This window comes from Plecotus auritus, assembly GCF_963455305.1.
Source record: "Plecotus auritus genome assembly, chromosome: 3".
In the NCBI taxonomy this organism is placed as follows: Eukaryota; Metazoa; Chordata; class Mammalia; order Chiroptera; family Vespertilionidae; genus Plecotus; species Plecotus auritus.
Genome location: NC_137772.1, coordinates 9,999,689 through 10,020,391, shown reverse-complemented (window position 1 = coordinate 10,020,391; position 20,703 = coordinate 9,999,689). Strand labels below are relative to the sequence as shown.

Here is a 20,703-nt window from a genome sequence, read left to right as displayed (position 1 = left end):
TGCACCCTAACAGAATGCCATAAAATGAACTCAGCCGCTGGTTTCTATTTTTTAGAAATTTTTTACTAAAGCAAGCCCTGCATTAATAAACATAAATTTTCACTGAGCGTTACCTTATGTCATGAGCCATTTTTCTCATTATCCTAACCAGTGTTACTCTCCTTTGATAATTAATTCCGAGATCACTTTATTCTACTCGAGTGTCTCAATTAAAATGTACCTGATATTGAACTCTAAAGCTCCAAATTGTACTGAGTTTCTCTTTGGGATATAGTGTATTAATGTCTTTTCCCACTGAATCCCTTCTCACGGAAATTATTGCCAATCTCATCTTCTCCAGTCTCTGTGTCCATTTTCTTTTCTCTCTGCGAACCTTTTCTGCTCCAGGTGGAGCCATCACCTGATACTTAAATGCGTTTACTATTGTGGGCAGCGTTAACCTCAAACCGAGTTCATCGTTGGTTAGCGGTTTAAATGGCAAGTTCCTATCAAAGCTGCTCCCACACACAAGAGAGCAGCAGTGGGTTCTGTTGTAACTGGTGTTCCTGTCCAACTGACGGGACCCAGTGGGACTTCCCGTCCCCTCTCAGATGTAGAATATGCTGTTGTGCCCTTTCACCCCCTCGGGGACAATGTGTCTCAGACCCCGATCATAGCAATCCATGGCTTTCCTATAAAGTGAGTCTCTGCACCCCAATTTTCTAAATGGAAAGGGGATAATTGGGTAGGTTTTGTAATACTCCTTCCAGTTATGTACGATTCCAGGTTCAAAGAAAGGTAAGAAGTGGGAGAAGCCAAAATCAGTGCTGAAAGTCTCCAGACTATGTCCTAGCTGAGACATTTCAGAGACAGTGACTAAGGTAAAACCCACACACAAAACCTGCCCCTCTAGGATCAGTGCCACTGGATTTAGGCATAAAACCTATGAACTCCCAAGGCAGAGACACTCGCCCAGTGAGGGGAAGAGAGAATAGGGGGAGGCCGGGGGGGCGGGGGGGAAGCCCAGGGAGAAAGCGGAAGATTTGAATTTTATATAGCTCCTGTGAATGAAAGAAGTCGGACAAAGTTAACAGAAATCATGGCCCTACATCATTACCACCTTTTTACAAAGGAAGAAAATACGGGTGATAGGCAAAAATAGCCCCATTTAAAGATGCTACTTCTAATCCCTCCAGTAGCATAATGGTCACTGTGACAGCCTTTCTCTGTCCTTTACGGCTTGACTTTCCCTTCTAAATACATTATGGGAAGAAAATGTCTTTTATTTACTTTTTACATAAATCTGTTCCTCAGAACATCAGTTCAATTAGTCAATGCCTGTCTCTCTCAGCTACCTTCACTTCAGCGAGTCAAGCCTCTCTGTGCTTTTGTGGTGGTTTCAATTTTCCATGCAGGGAAGCCTTGTCTTGCTTTGTTCACCACGTACAGGGTGTCCCCCAAAAATGTATATACACACTTCAACAGCTGATTCTATTACATCTTTAAAATGAAATGTATTTTAATAAACACTGCCTTTATAATGATTCAAAGTGTGCATACATTTTTGGGGACACCCTATATTCACTCAGTATTTTCGAGATGCTGTGCTGGGAATTGGCTACCCTTGTGTTTTTAAAAGGTGTTCTGCCTCCAGGAGCCTACAGTCTAATAAGAAAAGACAGGTAAATAGCAACAATGATATATTAAACCCTGTTCTGCAACAGGCGTTTGACCTAGTTACTGATTTTCCACACACAGACTCATTTAATCTTCTCAAAAGCTCCCAAAAAGGTAGGTGGTGGTGTCTGTATTTTATAGATGAGAAAGTCAATCCTCAGACAGATTAAGTAACTTGTCCAGAGTGACAGGGCATGCCACTGGGGAAGTGAAACCTTGAGGTCAGCTCTGCCTGACTCCAAAGCCTTGAGTCCCTTTTTCTGTAGTGTGATTCTTGTTCTAATAAAGGGATATTCCTACTTCAATTATTATCCTACTAGAAGCCCGGTGCACAAAATTAGTGCACGGGGGGTGGGGGTCCCCTCAGCCCAACCTGCACCCTCTCCAATCTGGGACCCCTCGGGGGATGTCCGACTGCCCACAGGGATCGGGCCTAAACAGGCAGTCGGACATCCTTTTCACAATCCAGGACCGCTGGCTCCCGACTGATCACCTGCCTGCCCTGATTGCCCCTAGCTACTTCTGCCTGCCAGCCTGATCACCCCCTAACCACTCCCCTACCAGTCCGATCATTCCTAACTGCCCTCCCCTGACAACCCGGTCACCCCCAAATGCCCTCCCCTGCATATTCCCTCTTTATTAGATAGGGTTTTTTCTTTAACATATTGGACAGCCCTAACTGGTTTGGCTCAGTGGATGGAGCATTGGCCTGCAGACTCAAGGGTCCCAGGTTCGATTCCGGTCAAGGGCATATACCTTGGTTGGGGGCACATCCCCAGTGGGAGGTGTGTAGGAGGCAGCTGATCGATGTTTCTCTCTCATAGATGTTTCTAGCTCTCTATCCCTTTCCCTTCCTCTCTGTAAAAAATCAATAAAATATATTTTTTAAAAAAGAAACATTTAAGATTCTTCCATATCTGCCTGGCTGGTGTGACTCAGTGGTTGAGACCCCAGGCTGCCACCGCTGGGAGGGGATTGCACCGTGGGGGTGCACGCCCCTCCCAGGCTGAGACCCCAGCCCAGACGGCCGCCGCTGGGAGGGGGATCGCGCCGTGGGGGTGCATGCCCCTCCCAAGCTCAGACCAGCCCAGGCTGCCACCGCTGGGAGAGGATCATGCTGCTTACTCTGCTGGCTCTTAGCACAGCCCTCCCTGAGACTGGGGGACTCCGGTGGAGCTGAGAGGACTGGACGCCACCAACTTGTGGCTATGGGCACCGCCATTTTTGTCTTGGAGTGATGGTTAATTTGCATATTACTCTTTTATTGGATAGGATATAATAAAAGGGTAATATGCAAATCGACTGAATGGCAGAATGACCAGTTGCTATGACGTGCACTGACCACCAGGAGACAGACACTCAATGCAGGAGCTGCTCCCTGGTGGTCGGTGTGCTTCCACAGGGGGAGCACCCCTCAGCCAGAAGCCTGGCTCACAGCTGGCGGGCGCTAAGGATGTCAGAAGCCCATTCCCCAGAGGGTACAGGCCTAAGCCATCAGTCGGACATCCCCTGAGGGCTCCCGGACTGCAAGAGGGCACAGGCTGGGCTGAGGGACCCCCTCCCACGTGCAGGAATGTCGTGCACCAGGCCTCTAGTCCATTATAATTGTAGTTAATGGATAAAAGTTAGTCTCTGTTTGTTACAAAAATGGATAGGATCATAACTCTGTTCCTCCTACTGGCTAAGGAAATATAAATGCTCACAGGGACTAACAAAGTCAATTCTTCTCCAGTTCCTCCAGGCTATTCCTTTTTTTTTTTTCTTTTCTTAACTTATCTTTATTGTTGAAAGTATTATATATGTCCCCCCTTTTTCTCCTCATTGACCCTCTCCACCCTGCCCACCAGACCTTCACCTCACTATTGTCTGTGTTCATGGGTTATCCATGTAAGTTCTCTGGTTAATCTCTTCCCACCCACCCTCCCCCACCTTCCCTCTGTGATTCAACAGTCTGTTCCATTCTTCTGTATCTCTGGATCTATTTTGTTCATTAGATTCCACATATGAGTGAGATTATTTCACTTAGCATAATACTCTCCAGGTCCCTCCACGCTGTCTCAAAGGGTAAGTGATCCTTCTTTTGTATAGCTGCATGGTATTCCATTGTGTAAATGTACCACAGCTTTTTTTATCCACTCATGTACTATTCCTCTTTATACTAATATCTTTCCTCTTCAATCTACGTCAACTCAGAAAATAAGTCGATAATAATGTTATTGCTTTAAAGAGGCTGTTAATATCAATCACAGATCAAGTCATTAGCAGAGAGGAGAATTTTCTTAATCCTGTCATTTGACAATTCTATGAATTCTTGTTTAAAATTAAAATTTTAAAAACCCATAAAACTCTGAATGTGAGCTCTCTGAAATAAAGTATACGGGAATTAAATTCAATATCTACACTTGTCCAATCCATTCCATTTTCCCCATCAACAAAATAAAAGTGCATATGTTTGTGAAAGTCAATTAATGTATTTACAAAGAATATTAGCCTACCTGATTTTCTTAAATTACTAATGATTACTGTGGGCCAGGTGTGGTTACCATGCATTACCTTTTTCAATCCCCTTAAGGATGCTCTAGGGCACTGGTTCTCAACCTTTCTAATGCCGCGACCCTTTAACACAGTTCCTCATGTTGTGGTGACCCCCAACCATAAAATTATTTTCATTGCTACTTCATAACTGTAATTCTGCTACTGTTATGAATCGTAATATAAATATCTGTGTTTTCCAATGGTCTTAGGCAACCCTGCTAGCGGTTCTCAACCTGTGGGTCGTGACGCTGCCCAATTCAAGGAGCTAATAAGAGGCAGAACCAAAAAATCAACTGAGGACTATTTATTCTCAAAATCCATGCTTTTAGCTACATGTGATGTGCATCAATGAGATGATGATAATAATGGCAATAACCATAATGTGAGAGTGCCTATTGCATAGCAGGCATTGTTAGAAGAGCTTTGCATACACTAACTCACTCTGTCTTCATAACAATCATATGAGGCAAGTACTGCTATGATTCTTATTTTGTTAATGAGAAAACTGAAGCTCAAGGAGATGTGAGTAGCCACCCTGCTGGAGGCAGTAGAGTCAAATTCCATGGTGGCCAACAGCCTCCAGAGCCTTGCTCTCAATCATTATGCTCTTGGAAAATATAGATAGAAAGACAAACTATTTATACCGGTAGGTAATTGCCTCTTATAATGAAATGTATTATGATTTATATTCATTTCTTCAATGTATGGTATTTAATTAGAAGCCATGAGACAAGGATGCTTAAAATAATTTCCACATTTGCATGTGTCTTTAGTTTTATTCAAAGCTGGAAAATCATTGGCTTCCTAATCTACCATCCCTTCGCCTCTGATAAGCATTCAGCATTTTAAGAAAGCATACGTGGAAATGTTAAAGGTTATTTAATATTCAAACTCAATACATCACTAGCCTTGACTATCTTTTCAAAATCACTCTTTCTCTAACAAGGACAAATTCCACCATTCAATTGAGATGTTGAAAGCTCAGTGAACTCCATTGAAATGACCCTGTTCAAAGTTTTCCGAACAATGCTCTGGCCATGTACACCCAGAACAGGATAAACAATGGGTTCCTGTTTTGTATTTCCTGTACATTATTACTGTGTTTTTATTTCTCTTGATATCACGATCATTAAGTGTTAGTTTTAGGGAAAAGGAGCCAACTACTTGACTATATTTAGAGCCAAAAATATTCAAATGACGCAGCTCCTGGGGCTTCCAACAGAATGGCTCTGTCTTTCACGGCAGTTTTCACTCCACTAGGAAATGACAATAGGCAACTGCGGGAAGGGCTAGTGGATCATTTCCAGAAGTTCTTTCAAAACTTCTGAAACTATCTACTCCACGATATCTCTTTTATTTTTATTTCTTGATTGATTGGTTGATTTCAGAGAGGAAGGGAGAGGGAGAGAGAGATAGAAACATCAATGATGAGAGAGAATCATTGATCAGTTGCCTCCTGCACGCCCCCTACTGGGGATCGAGCCGGAAACCTGGGCATATGCCCTTGGCTGGATTTGAACCTGGGACCCTTCAGTCCACAGGCTGAAGCTCTATTCACTGAGCCAAACCAACTAGAGCTCCACGATATCTTAATGACAGGCCTACCAGTCAACGACTGTCTTTCAGATAGCACAGCGTGACAAAATTGTTCTTAGATGATTGTGTCTAGTATGTTTCCAGCTTCAACAAACAGGTTACTTCAAGACAGCCATTTAACCAGGGAAGGGGTTGGTTTGCCCCAAACACCAAGAATCACAGAATGTGTTCAGCTCTGCCATCCCTCCCTTAGCACGTGCCTCCCAGAATGCATCTGCATCTCCATCCACTAGGTGAAAGGGTAAAGCAGGCTCTGTGTTGTTACTGCATATGTGAAGTGTCTTGCCTATAGCTTATTAGCCAGCACAAACTGCTAGGGAATCTTGGAAGATAAGTTTCCAGATAGGCATATTGTCAGGAGTCTAGAGTAAAGATCAAAGCGAAAATGGATCCTTAATAGGTAGACAGCACTGCACTGTCTGCCCCAACTGTTATATGCTTAATTATTTATTTTAAAGAGTAATAAGTATGGAAATAGTGACCTGACTATAAAATAAAACATATCACTGAGAACCTTCAATCAAAAATGATGCTGAGTATTATGCTTAGCGAAATAAGCCAGTCAGAGAAAAGTAAGTATCACATGATCTCACTAATATGTGGAATCTAATGAACAAAATAAACTGATGAACAAAACAGATCCAGAGACATAGAAGCATGGAACAGACTGTCAAATCTCAGAGGGAAGGCAGGGAAGGATGGGTGAGTGGGAAGAGATCAACCCAAGAACTTGTATGCATAACCCATGGACAAGGTCAATAAGGTGTGAAGGCCTGAGGTGGGGAGCAGGGGTGGGTTAGAGGAGATTAATTTGGGGGGGGAGAGAATGGGGACATATGTAATATTTTCAACAATAAAGAATTTTAAAATTTTTTTAAAAAAGGATCCTGAAAGAAATCATTGATGAGAAAAAAGAGAGCATAGTCATACCTTCCACTGGAGACTAGTCCAGTCCCAGCTCAGCCCCAAGACTATAAACAAAGATTCCCCCACCCCCCTTTTTCTGTAAAACTCAAATATCATTACTCATTTTTTGATATTTCCAACATGCCTCTCACATACCATCTTATTTGTTGTGTTTCCTTTGGTGACTAAGACTATTGTAGTAGGTTGACCTTGCTGGTTAGAGCACCCCCTCCCAAGTTGTTCCGTATCTGGCATAATCAAAGTGAAAATACTTGCAGGCACACCGAGGTAAACCAGTGAGGCTGCTAATAGCCGCAGGTGACTGGTGCAGGAGCTCCAGCTGCCGGGTCTCACCTGGTCACCTGACAACTGAGGGGATCAGTACTGCAGCACCACCTGTTACCCACTCAGGACACACCTTAGGTCTCACAAAGAGTAGGAAGGTCCGGATTAGAGGACAAAATATTAAGGTTCCCATTTCCAGCCTCATTCATTCAGGAAGAAGTTCTTCTCATGCACTTGATGTCATGAACCTACAGCTCCTTCTGCCCTTGAATGGCAGTCAGCACTTCCTTATTGTCCTTTACTCATCCTTCATGTCTGACTTTCAGGGACACTTTTCTAACATCTTGTGCATTATTTATTGGTGTGACCATCCCTGTGAAATTAACATCTGTGGTCATAGTAATGATGGAAATGTGTCATGGGTTGTTGGGTTAATTAGTTCATTTTTGGAATGCCTCAGTAAAGATGTATTTCGTGCTCTACCTTGGTGACTTCAGATTGCCTTACAAATTTATAAATAACATGTACAAGTAGTACATTTTCAAACATTCATAAGCTCTAACTAGCATTCCTCTGCGCACGGTAGAGGTGTTTACACAGCCTCTTCCAAAACCATAGGCTGAGACCAGCCCCAGCCTGACCTGCCCTGTAGCTTTGGCCACATAAAGCTCTCCTTTCCTCGCCTGTTGAGATCACGTGGCCTTTGCCGGAGAACAAGATCACAAATCCCCCAGCATCTCAGTCAGCGACCAGAAATTCATTGCATGGTTATAACTAATGCACGATACAGACATGAGAAGGGGTTTCATGCCCCGGGAATGACAGTGGACTGACCAGGTAGAGTTGCTGGTGTGATACTTCATGTCTGTCTGTCTGACTTCCTACTCATAAAGTATCTTACAAACAATATCAGCTATAACTTACAGAGATCCAGGTGGTACAACTATCTAGCAATATACAGGCAAATATGTAATTCTCTCAACAACCCTGACGAGGAGGATTTTTTACCGGGGACCTCACCTGAGTGATGAATGCACCCCAGTAGAGGATGACATGGTTGTGGGAAAGGTCTGGGATGTGCTGTCTGAGGCAGAAAACCTGAGTTATTTCCAATCTATTTTAGAACGCAAATTATTAAGTTAATAGAACAAACAAGTAACATCTGCCTTTTACAACAAACCTGTAGCTACAAAGCAAAGGTTTCCGAGTCCTCTCAGTTGCAACAGCTGCTTAGTTAGAAAACAGTTTTGTTTTGTTTTTGCTTTTTACAGGAGAAAATAATTATTTTACAAGCTCTGACACATAAATAACAAAAATACCATTGCTTCATGCTTTCTGCAAAAAATTACTTAATTATTGTTGAACTATTTATTCAACAAATACATATCGAGCACTGACCCTGTACCAGGCACAAATCCGTGTGTGAGGAGTCCATATGACGGATGGGAAAACAGCAGCTTACAGGGTCATGGAGGAGAAATACACGAATCAACCACTCAAGTGCAACTGAGTTTGACCCTCAAAGGAATGAAGAATACGATTCTTCAAGGAAAAAAACACACCACAAAAACCTTGACCTTGGCTGGATCAGAGAAGCCCTTCCTGAGGAAAGGACGGACACTTCAGCTGAGGGCCCAAGTGCCCTTGGGCATGAACTGCTGAGCAGGAAAGGCGTTCCAGCAACAGGGAACAGCGCACAAAAAGGCCCTGAGTGTGGCCCATCCCAGGAACTGAGAGGAGAGCAGAGAAGCTGGAAGAACTGGAGCTAAAAGAGAGGCAGGGGGGTGGGGAGGGGAGAGTGGGTGGAGATGCCAGAAGAGACCAGATCATGTGGAGCCACTTTTAGAACACTTATCTTAAAGATTTTTAGACCATATCTAGCAACTGTTGCATATGCTCAAATTTCATGGAATATAAATATCAAGAAAAGCTAAGTCATGGTTATGTAAAACAGCAGAGGCACTTTTTAATCCATATGGGAGTCAGCTAGTACAGCTAAAAACATGTTTTAACTAGAAAAGTGACTTTTAACAAAGGGTATAAGAACTTATTTCTGGAGGTTGGGGGTGGGGGCTGTAAGAGATCAACCGAAGGACTTGTACACATGCATATAAGCATAACCAATGGATACAAGACACTGGGGGGGGGGAGGGGCAGGTAAAGGCATGTCCTGGGGGGAGGGGGGGAGGTCAATGGGGGAAAAAAAAGGAGACATATGTACTACTATTTGTAATACTTCAAACAATTAAAAAAAAAAGAACTTATTTCTGTATAATCTCTTGCACTTGATACTAGTTCTTTAACATTCATGAAGATTATCACCTTATTTGATGAAGTTCAGTGCCGAATGGCACGTGGATGGCAAATCACCTCCTAAAACACATCTTCCTCACAGCTGTAATAGGTAGTAGGAATTAGGGACCATTTGACAAACTTCAAGTAATCGCATCTGTAGACGTAGATTGGGGGGTTGTTGTCCAATGTAATTTACATTAAGTCCAAGCAAAGGCATAGACTTTAATTTTATTTTTTAAAAATGTATGTTCATTGTTGAAAGCATTACAGATGTCACCTTTGTTTTCTGTCCCCACTGACCCCCTCCACCCTTCCACCCAGACCTTCACCACAGGACTGTCTGTGTCCTTGAGCTATGCATATATGTGTATCAATTCCCTTGTTAGGTTAATCTCTCCCCATCCTCCACCCCTTCCCGCTGAGATTCCTCAGTCTTCTACCTCTCCCCATCTATTTTGTTTATCAGTTTATTTAGATTCCTCCGCCTGGGCCTCAGGGCGCCAGCATAGAGACCCACGTGACTGTTCTGAAATGCCCACTCCAGGGCGTTTCTTCATTGCTGCGCTCCCAGGGGACTGGGGACCCTAGACGGCCTGGCCAGCAGGAAGTGCACGATGCTACCAAGCGTCATCGTTTTTGTTTCATATGCTTCGCTTTGTCTCGTGTGGTTGACACAGACCAGCGCAAAAGATGTTATCACGCTTCATCTCAGCCTTCAGTTTGCACCCACCAGGCCTGCCGTCGGGGCCCACCCGTCCCTTTAATCGGCATGATCTGATTTCTGTCGGCCGGAGAATCTGACTGCCTTTTCAATACGACTGTGAAACTCATGCCAGTGTGTCAGGCGGTCTTGCTGCCTCTCCCCAAGCACTAAAATGTCCCAGAGAATGACACATTGTTCTCCGGGAATAGTAGACAATGCTGCGAAGCCCACATGGGCCACGGAAGCCTTCGGACATTTATAGTGCAGCTCCCTTTTCAAAGGACTTCAGGGGGAAACATAACCTAGAAAACAATATTCATGGGAAAACTCCATGCACTTCCTTCCTCCTGAGATCCTCTCAAATAATAGGAAGTGATGAGGAATCAATTGAGAATTCTGAGTTCTCTTGGGAAAAAATTTTAAACCACTGTCCAAGGGCTCTCAGAATACATGGGGTCGGTCAACAAGCCACGCACATCAAAATCCCTGGAAATTGTCGTGCTGTTTGAAAAAAACGACTATCTTTGGCCACAATATGGAAACATATACGGAACATATATGGAACATATGTGCATAGTTATTCTGCGTTTTCATCATTTAACCAACAATAACATTTACAACGTGCCAGACTTTTCGACATTCCTTTAAAATGCCTGTTTTAATCCTCACAACAACCCAATGAGATAGGTCCTTGATAGAGAAGGAAACGGAGGCACGGGGAGGTGAACTCACTGGCCCAACGTTACACAAAAGCAGCACGACCAGGATTCAAACCCAGACCCTCTGTTCTTAAGCGTCATGCAGTTCTTAAAGGTTTTCTGATACAACCAACCAATTAAGTGAGAAGGAAACTCTCTGCATGCAGAATTGGTAATTTTAAGTGCTACCAATGTGGGCGGCTTTCTCTCCCACGCGGATGGTTTTATTTATTTATTTGTTTGTTTATTTATTTATTTATTTATTTTGGAGTCACCGGAGCACACTAAGCTCTGGCGACCACCTGAAAAAGTGAGGTGTCACTTAGCAAACTGGCGAGATCAAAGTCGTGGGCACACTCGTCTAAGGCAAGGACAAGGTGGGTCGGAGAACCAGGCCTCTGGCGCCACCACACCCACCTTTCTGACCGCTGGAACAGTTGGAGCGTGGAGTTCACAAGGCCCTCTCCTGAGATGTAAATGCCCCCTGGGACAGCTCGGTCTGCGTCAGCTCTGCCTCAGCATACATGGTTTTAATTCGACCCATACTGAGCCGAGAACAATCCCCATTTTTATTGTGTGCTGTGGAGGGAGAGAAGGAAATGGAGAACCACACTGACTTCCCACACTGCTGTCCATTTCTTCCCCTCCTCACCCCTGAACGACGGTTCCTGCTTGAGCCTCTGAACCTGATCCAGTCCGGGAGAGGTCAAGGACACCGTCAACACGGCGGCCAGTCCCACGCATGACTTGCACCTGCGTTCTTGTGCCCAAGTCCTTTATTGTCCAGACCCTGCATCTCCACCCAGATGACTTGCCTAGTGTTCTAGTTCCTCTGAGACCACGGCTATGCGCTGCCTTATTCACTCTTGAGCAGCGAGTGTCCTCTGTCAGACCTGAGGAAGCATAGGTCGCTTCTTACTGGGTCCCTCACCCAAACCCTTGCTGTCAGTTTCCACTGTCTCCATCTGCTCAGGCCTTGTCCTCCTAGCACTGGACAACCCGCCCTGTGCCCGCCCCCCACCCCCCCAAAAGCAACTAGCCCTCCCTAGAAGGAACCTGTCTGGTTTCTGGATTCTGACCTCCTGACCTCTGACACCTGATGGGACCCACTGCCCATCAAACTCTCAGTGCTTGCTTTTACATCAGAATCACCCCATGAGCTTTTTAGATATGCAGATGCCTGGATTTCATCTAGATTACTTAAAGCAAACTTTCCAGAGGTATGTCCGGGATACTGGTATTTAAAAGAATTCTCCAGATATGTCTCATTTGTACCCAGGGAGGAAAGACGCTACTTTATATCAATTTCTCTCAAATTTCAGTGTGCATACACACAACCTGGGGATGTTGTTAAAATGTACTTGCTGATTCAGTTGGTATGGGTAGGGCCTGAGAGTGTCAACTACTGAGCAAGATCCCAAGTGATGTCTTTGATGTTGGTCCATGGACCACTCTATGGTAAGGCTCACTGGTTCTCAAAGTGTGGTTAAGAACCACCTGGGGACTTGATAGAGATGCAAAATTCCAGGACCCACCCCAAACTTACTAAGTCAGAAACTGGGGGTGGGCCCCAGCAATCTATGCTTTGACAGTTTAAGTCCCACTGGCCTAGATGGCACTTCCCAATAGACATTCATGCAAGCCACATATATTATGTAAAAATTTCTAGTTGTCAGTTTTAAAAAGGAAAAAGAAACCGGTAAAGTGAATTATCACAAAACTTTTTTAACCTTATGTGTCTGAAATATTATCATCATTTCAACATATACCGATATAAAAATTAATTTGGTCGTACACATACTTTTTCCATAGTAAGTCTTCGCAGTCCAGTGTGTTTTTTACTCTCATACGCTGCCTCGGTTCTTACTGGCCACATGCTAAATGGTCAGTTGCCACATGAATCCATCATATTGGACAGCCAACTCCTACACTAATAATGATAACAGCATGAACTTTTATTGAATGCCTGCTATGTATCAGCCATTACTTAGCCAAGCATCTTATGTGCATTATTTATATAAACCCTACCACGATTCTGGGGACTGGTACTCTTAGTATCCCCGTGGTACACGCAGGAGGGGCCATGCCCAAAGCCCTATGTGGCGTTTCACCAATATGAGAAGCCCACTTTAATAGAAGCATTTCCCAATTATTTTAAATCTACTTCTTTGTTTAAAAAAAAGGAAGTTAAAGAGTACAAATAGAATCATTAAGATGACTACAATTAGTACAATTATTAAGACATCCATAGCTTATAAAAGGCATCGTATTGGATAAGTAGAAAAGTCCAAATTTGTTACCCTCTGACCTTTTAAAATATGCCTGAGGTCCAACATGCACTTTTCTGTAACATCGAATCTGGTGAGAGGTGCTGTGGACAGGCTGGTGGGTCAATGGGACCCTTGGGGAACAAAGGAGACCTTTGGTGCGACCCATGGCAGGATAAATGGAAGCAGCTAGCAGGGTCATAATCTGTTCATTCAAGGGCAGGTTTTAATACAAAATGACTCCAATAATAAAACCACACACCGCATAATGACCTGTGGATCCACGATAGACCTCACATGCAATGGTTGTCCCATAAGATGACAAAGCAGCTGAAAATTTTCTGTCGCCTGGTGATGTCACCGTCCTCGTAGTGTCATAGCCACACGCGAATGTGTTTGTGGTGATGCTGGTGTAAACAAACCTCCCACCCTGCCAGTTATGTAAAAGCATAGCTCATACAGTTACGTACAGCACATGATACTGTGGATAATAATGAACGGCTATGTTACTGGTTTATGTACTTACTATGCTATACTTTTATCGTTATTTTAGAGTGTACTTTTTCTCCTTATACACAAAACGGGCAGCATGCCATCTAGCAACTAGAAAGGGGGCTGTAGGGGGTTGTGAAAAATGGAAGGTTTTTATCAGAAGAGGGTGGGGCAAGGGAGCTATTACAAAAAGAAATGATTATTTTGGGGCCAGGCCACCTTTCTTTGGGGGGACAGAGGGGAAGGGTTTTTGTTTTTTTTTTTATCATGCAGGTTGCCTCTTCTTTCCATGAGGGATGGAGAGGGACCACAGTGACAGGTAATCTTACTGGGGCTTGACCAGAAAATTACAGACCGGTGGATTAAGATTCCTTTCCTGGAAGAGGTTGGAATTGCAATTAGATCAGATATTAACCTAGGTTTGTTATCATGGGCTTTTATCGGCAGTGATGCCATTTGGGGGCCTGTGGATTTTCTTTAACACCGTAAAACAGGGTGGCACATTACCCAGGCAGCAGCCTCATACATCTCCCGCATTTGCCGCATCTCTTGATAGCATCCTTTTTCTCTGGTGCTTGATATCATCTCGATTTGTTCTGTACAATAACCTGCTGTACAGGTTTGTCGCCTGGGAGCAAACAGCTCGGAGATTAGTGTGCTGTTCCATCTAGGTTTGTGTTAAGTGCTCTCTGTGACGTTCGAACAAGAACGAAAGCATCTAAAGAAGCATTTCTCAGAACACAGCTCCATAAGACTGTAGTTAAACGTGAGGCAGTGTAGTGCTGTGGAAAACAGGCCATTTGGAATTTAAAAATAATCGTTGATTTGGTAGTCAGATAGTTCATCTTTATTAGTTCCCGTAACTTCCATTTTTCTCAAGGAAGGCTGATATTTAAATGCATTTTCTATTTATGATAAACTACTATAAGGAGGAAAAAGTAAAAACAATTTAAAATTTTCTATCTGAGGCTCAGGCTTCCATTTTTTTTTGTCAGAATTGCCATTTGTCATTTTGACCAAGTAATGTAAATATCCTATTTTAAACGGACAGATAACTAAGACATATTATTCTATGATCATTTAAAATAAATGAATGGAAAAAAATGCATTATTCTACAGAGATTTTTAAAAACCCTGCTATATATATTTTTAAATAAAGTTAATCTTATTTTAAAATGTTGATTAGGTATTTCAAACTTAAGTTGTTATGTTTTATATTTAAATATCTGCATAGCTTTAATATAAGTGTATTATGCTAAAGGATTTCATATTTTACCACAGTACTTGAAATAGCAGTCATATCTTTCTTTTTAACACAGCATGCAAAATCCTCAGTATTTTCTATAATCAGTTTCAGTGTCTCTCTTCATTTGCAAGGAAAGAATTGGATTTGATCTGAGTGCCTAGTAACCAACCTTCACCCTATTCATTATAAACTATATCATGGTGGTTTTTATACTGGACTAAGGTCATAGAATCTTTCATCTCTCAGCAGAACTCATTGACTGCTAAGCATTGTCTCCGTTATGGGGACGGGGGAGTTGCAAGGATTCAGGGTTTCTTCCACCCAGAATAAAGGCTTTTACAAAAAATACCTAAGTGTTTCCTTTGTAGGAAGTAACTAACTTTCCTTCTTAGGGGTGTTAAAGGCAGAATGAAGCAATGGAACTTGGGAGTTGGTCTGATGATGCATAGCATTTTCCTTCAGTCATACATAAAGAGATCTCATCTCCAATTGCTATGGTTTGAATAGTCTCACAGTGTGAAGAAAAAAAAAAAAAAGAAACTGTGAACCAATTCTATCTTTATCCTTGCTGCATTTGTGTGCTGTAAACCATTGGAAGCAAAGGCGCTATAGATTTTGCCCACTCTATTCTTGAAGTGTCTGGCATATACTAGGCTAAAGAGTACGTCTCACAAATATTTGCAGAATTGCATAAATGAATACAACTTCTAGATCTTAATTTATAATTCTAGAAACAAAATGAAAGGCCCTAGTTTGCTGGCCATTGTTGGTGACTCAGTCTGGATTATGTCTTCATTGGCCTTCGTGGGGAGAGCAGGGGGAATTGGTGTCTGTCTGCATCATGTCACTGAAGGGTCCCCAGTCACTGCCAACAGATAAGAAACGTCAACAGCTTTCAAAAATAGCCTACTTGATGAAACTGGAAATTTGGGTGCGTGCTAGAAACAAACCATTTGTCTTCCATCTTAAGAAGGTTTGGCTGACCACAGATATACCTACCAGAGAGATGGAACATTTTTTTTTTAAGACCCATACATAAATGAGCAAGAAAATATCAGATTTAAAGCCTTCCCTCTCCATTAAGGCATGAACAGAACATCTTATTTTCAATGAATCTGGTAAATCATTTTGAAAAAAAAAAACACAAAAAAAACTTGGGGATTATGGCTAGGCACTCTGTTTCTTTAAGATTCCAGTCAAGGTTTTTATTTGTTTGTTTTCAACAGCGCTGGGCAGTTTTCCTCAACATTTAAATGCATATTTGCACAGTGCACCACGTTGTGGGTTTCCTGGTTGGTGTCCTCCCCCACCCGCTCCCGGGTCGGGGATGGGGGGTGTGGCGATTCCGACAAGATTTTTTCATCCCTTCGCAAGTCACCCCAGGCTGCTGGTAATGCTGAAAATAGCTCCAAGGCGCTCCGAACGGTAGCGCCACCCAGCAGCTGCGATCCTGTTCGCTCCCTTATTTGCCTTCTCTCTTGCCTTTTTCCCCCGCTTCAGACACTTGGATTGGATTTAATCTGAAATCGCTGGCGTTGAAGACCTTCTGAAAAGGGCTAAATAAACCATCTCTACATGTAAAGGCCACTGCCTCCTACTTCCTCCGCTCAGAGCGACTGAGGAGCCCGGCTGCCCCGAGGTAAGAGTTTTCATTCTACGACGATTTCATTGGCTCCTGAGACGTTTCCGATGCATGCTTTTGAAAGACATTATTTAGAGCGGACATAAGCGGGGGCTGCGAACGGTCTCCAGGTAAACAGGGTGTGCCCCATGACAGCAGGAGCCTCTGTGCATGGGGGTGGGGGGGGGTGAGATTTTAAACTTTTGCTGCACACTCTCCGTCCCCGCTGTGCCTGCGCAGCCCGGACCTACCCGCCCCGACCCCACGCAGCCAGCCCGCCTGGCCGACTTCACAGAGCTGCTGTTTAGACCGCTGCCTGATGTCTACCTTCCTACGGGCTTTTTTTTTTTTTTTTTTAAGGAAAAAGATGCAATTGTTCTTGAAGGACAGGGAGCAAGCTCTCTTTCATTCTGTTCTTGGGTCGATCGCCGCCGTGCGCGCATTCCCAGCGGGAAGTGGAGCCGTGTGCTTGGTTCTTTGCTTTTTGCGTATTCCTGGCACGGTTCGCCGACTCGGGTCGGAGGCTTCCTTCCCCAGCTGCAAGCCTGGCCGGCAGGTTTCTCTCACGTGACGATGTAATATTCCGGGGAGCTTTCCGCGCCTCCCGCCACCCCTCCGTGTGCGCGCGCCTACCCTTCGGCCAAGTACTTTGATCGGTGGACTTGAACTTCAGACGCAGCTCTTACTTGGATTGTGGGTGTTCGCTGTGGTCGGTGAAAAGTCTTTTTGTTCCGTGCTTCCAAAGCGTTTCCTGGAGGCGATCCATGGGGCTTTGGTTCTCTCTCTGCTGCGTGTTGGGGTTTCCTTGTGCGGAGACCCCGACCTGCCAGGAAAAGGCTATCTCCCGGCCAGGCCCTCCCGCCACCGGGACCGGGACCGGGACCATCCTGCCCCCCCCCCGCCGGCAGCAGAGGACCGCGCAGGGTCCCGCTCCGTCAGCCCCGCGCTGGACCCCCCGCGGACTCACAATCACCACGTGTCCCCGGCCCTCACTGTTGCCTTTTAACAGGAACACAGATATATCCTTGGTATTTACTGATTCTCGTTTCCAAAACAGTCTACTGATATCGCAGATCCCATGTCAAAAGAAAGCATGCGTTTTAAACACACGGTGATCTTCTGGGTAACTTCAAAAAAAAAAAAAAAAAAAAAAAAAAAAGAAAGAAAGGAGAAGAACAATTAAAAAGAAAGAAAGACGGGGAAATTTTTAAAAAGGAAAACTAGGGGGGGAAAAACCCCTTGGTAGCCAAAAGCCTGTTATGCGAGTGAAACTTCTACTGAATGAGGGATAAGGAATGAAAAAAATTTATTTCCTAAAATAGGCCGTGTAGCCCTTTCTAGCCATTCAATCAACTTTTACGTGTTTTCTTTAAAGAAAATTTGTGTGTGTGTTACACTCGTTTGTTATCCTTTTCTCCCCACCCCCCTCAAAGCAGAGGTGGAATTTTCAAAGTCCTCAGCCTGATATTCAGTTTGACTTTCCTGGCAAACTGTCCCCACCTGTTCTGTTGAAGGTGAGGGCTAGAAGGAGCCCAGTGCCATCAGGGGGCTGTTTAAGTCCCAGGCCAGAGCTGGGGCTCCTTGGAGCTGGCACAGTGGGCTCCCCGCACTCTGCACCTTGCTGAGAGGGAAGGGAGCCAGTGGCCACAGGACAGGACGAGGTTTCAGAGGGCAGGAGCTGGGGAGAAGGCTGTGGGAGAGGTTCCATGGGATCAGGTGCAATAGAGTCTCTAGAATGTGGACTAATAGTAAGAAAACTCCGAGATGTTCAGTCCAGTTTTTATTCCCCAAATCTGGACATTTAATTGCTAACCCCTCACCCCCCACTTCAAATTTTCATTATAAGGAGCGTACTAATAATGATCACATTTCTGTGATGGGTCAAAATTTTAAATCCTCCAGTTATTTTAAGCGTGTACTTGCCTGCGTTTGGGGGGCTAGTATGCCCCTCCCCCCCAGCCCCCCCCCCCCCCTTAGTACGAGGGAGCTCTGATGCGGCATTGCTGAGTTAAAATGTCCTGTCACAGGCAACACACATTCAGGTGCAGAGTCCTATGGCACCAGGATGACAGGGGTCAGGAAGGTGTCAGAAGGCCCATTCCATTCTCGGTGGGCAAGCCATTGTTTCCTGTGCTGCTGCTGCTGTTCTGTTACTTTGTGTCTCTTCACCCCTTCATTTTCCTCTGAAACTTTGGTTTGAATGTGAAGCTCCAGGTGAAAGCTCGCCAAAGCCCCCGAGTTTCACGCAGCTTCCACGTAAAGGAAGGATTCTACCCGGCCTTGCTCGAAACTTGGCCCGTGTTTTGCCAAAAGTTTCGTGAATGTCAGCGAGGCTGGATTTGAAACCTAATCCAAAGCCAGGTGACTTCTAGGGACGCGGAGGCCTCCCTGTATGAGTATAGAACCTGTCAAGCAAGGCCGTCCCTTCTTTTCATGCCTCCCGTGTCCCTGCATGGGCACACACATTTTTTCCGCCAAGAAACTCCCACTTGTTCTATGACATTTGAAAGCCAGGTTCAATCCTAATACGAGTTTTTATAGCTGTGGTATTTAAGCATTGGCAACTTTGAGTCTGCATTTTAAATTCCTGCACAGCCTGAACCACAGTGGTGTGAACATGTTGGTATAATTCAGCTGAAGGAAGTCCCCGGAGAGTCCTGGAATGTCTTTCTTTGCTCAAATATACCTCTGTGCCCGTGAGGAACAAACAGTAACATTTTGTCCTAGTCCGTCCACTTGACAGTATGCTTTTTGTTCGCGCTCCAAAGGTGGTGTCAAATACATTGGTGGAAAAAAATAATAAACTTCCAGCTAATTTTTTTTTTTTTTCGCCTGCTCAAGTGATATACTCCTAAGGAACATTGTAAGCATTGAAAACGTCAGTAATGTTATTTGTAATGTAGACTGAGAATACAGGGGTACTCAGCAGAGTCAATTTCCACCAGAAAAGGGTGGGGATTTAGAGCTGATGTGTGTATTGAGTGGACAGACAGGGCCAGGTTGTGAAGGTGTGTGTGTTCTGGTGGAGGTGGAGGTGGAGGTGGGTGGAGAAGAAAGGGGATTTTGTAAACTGCGTTCAGCAAATCTATCACATCTAAAATAAAAATAATCAAGCCCAGGATCCCAAAACATTCCTTTCTTTTGTTGATCATCTAAGTTTGTGTTGGCTGAATGTTGAATTTTGGGGGGGGGTACTATTTTTTTTTTATTGAGGACAACAAAGATTACATTCTAATCATTAGGATTCCAGAAATGGCTATAACCTCCAATGAAAATATGACCAGTGGGGAGACCTACGCAGTTGTAAATGAAGCTGCAAGAGCCAGCCTCAGAAAGGTCACGGGTCTGTGCCCCCTAGAGATGCTGAGCCCAGGAAACGCTGAGTTGGTGTGTCATGTTATTGGTTGGAGGGTTTCTGAACTCATTTGAAGAATTTTCATAAAAACTAAATTTGTGACCGCACTGAAGGTTTAGTCAGACTGAATTTAGTGACATTTATAGATAGTTATTTATTACAAAATTAAATTATGACATTTGATTTTGAAAATTTTGTAGTCAGGTGTTTGTTTAATGAACTAGACCATGGAAGATGCATTTTAGCAGATGATTTGCAAACTGACTGTCATTGATCCCGTACTACGGAAAGCATTTGAAAAGCTCACAGTACCAAACCGTGTGGGTCCTCCAGATGGGAGCTACTAAAGTCACTTTAACACTGACTTCACTATTCATTGCGTAGCATTTACCAGCATACCTGATTTTTATACCCCAAAACCAGTGCAGTGAGTAGAGGAGAGGAAGATGCTCAAAGGGAGGTGCTAGAGAGAAACAGGAGAAAACAATCAGGACCATCTGGCAAGGGGGTTCACGAAACACATAAAGGTGGATTGAGCTCAATATTTTGAAAACAGCCATCGTCCCGGTTGGTTGGGAAAGAGAAAGGGCGAAATACCAGGTGGCAAATAAACACCAAACTTGTGCATATGCAAACCTTCTTTACATCATAATGTGATCTTCTTTCAAGAATGACCACCCTAGTCATTGAGAATGCAAAAATCAGTCTCTGACACGTCTTCTCTTGTGCTTAATTTACTGTCAGAAAATGGAGTCCATATAACGCTTATCCATTCCACAAGGATATATTATTAAAACTTAAATGTATAGACGCGTGGCATTTATGTTCTTAAAAAAAAAAAAAATTCGTATCCATCTGATCAGACCATGATGTCACAGAACAAAGTCCTCCCCTGATAGACCAAAGAGGATTATTTGCCTGAAACAGATAAACCATCATTTCCAGGAAAGTCATCATTCTCCAACTAAACTTCTATTTGTTATTTGGATGTTATCACTTTCTCTGAAATAATGCTTTAATCATTACAATGCCAAAACACCTCAATGAT

The 20,703-nt window shown here is 43.8% G+C and overlaps 1 protein-coding gene across 8 annotated transcripts in view; it reads left to right on the top strand.

The window, feature by feature from the left end:
• SORBS2 (sorbin and SH3 domain containing 2) overlaps positions 1-20,703 on the top strand; it is a 207,745-nt gene that overhangs the window by 20,937 nt on the left and 166,105 nt on the right. For 3 of the 8 annotated variants that reach the window (XM_080661539.1, XM_080661533.1, XM_080661538.1), the window contains exon 2: positions 16,180-16,318. The gene's annotated coding sequence lies outside the window, so the exon portion shown is untranslated. Of the gene's footprint in view, positions 1-16,001; positions 16,319-20,703 lie in introns of those variants that run through there. The other 5 variants (XM_080661540.1, XM_080661549.1, XM_080661548.1 and 2 more) reach the window with 3 other exon arrangements.